The following is a 575-nucleotide window of genomic DNA, read 5'->3' on the forward strand; positions in this document are numbered from 1 at the left end:
TGCAACTGCAGCAGCTGCCTTCACCTCTCGAACAAGGATTGTCTTGAGAAAATAATACACAACAAAGAAAAAGCGGTAGCGGGGAGAAGAGTCGACAGAAATATTTCCTACATACCCGACGAAGGAGGAAGGAGGCGGGTAATTAAATGGAAGCTTTTTTAATTTCAAAAACTGACCGCGAAGCTTTGTGCATTAATCATTGGCCTCTATCAAGTGTTAATCAATTGTTTTAGACACAAAAATAGCTGCTTTAAACAGATACAAATACGAAGCAAAACTATTCAACTGCCGCGAGTGTGTGCGACCAAGTTGCTTGTCACAAATTTTGAAAGATTGATACTGAAAGATAGATTTTAACTCAAAGTTGTCTAAAGACGAAACTAGAGAATCAGTATCGCGTCGTCAGCAATTTCAGTTGTCGCACACTCGCGCGCTGAGGAGGATGGGTGAATATTTGGAGCCCAGATCTCCCATGGCCAAGCGCCGAACAGAGTGGGATCTGGGTATGAGATAAGTTGAGTGACCCCTGTCATCCAATCGCCTTCGGAGGAAAATAACAGAAATGGAAACACACG

The sequence above is a fragment of the Orbicella faveolata genome, unplaced genomic scaffold (genome assembly GCF_042242905.1).
Source record: "Orbicella faveolata isolate gen_17 unplaced genomic scaffold, um_ofav_v1 contig_13, whole genome shotgun sequence".
Taxonomy (NCBI): domain Eukaryota; kingdom Metazoa; phylum Cnidaria; class Anthozoa; order Scleractinia; family Merulinidae; genus Orbicella; species Orbicella faveolata.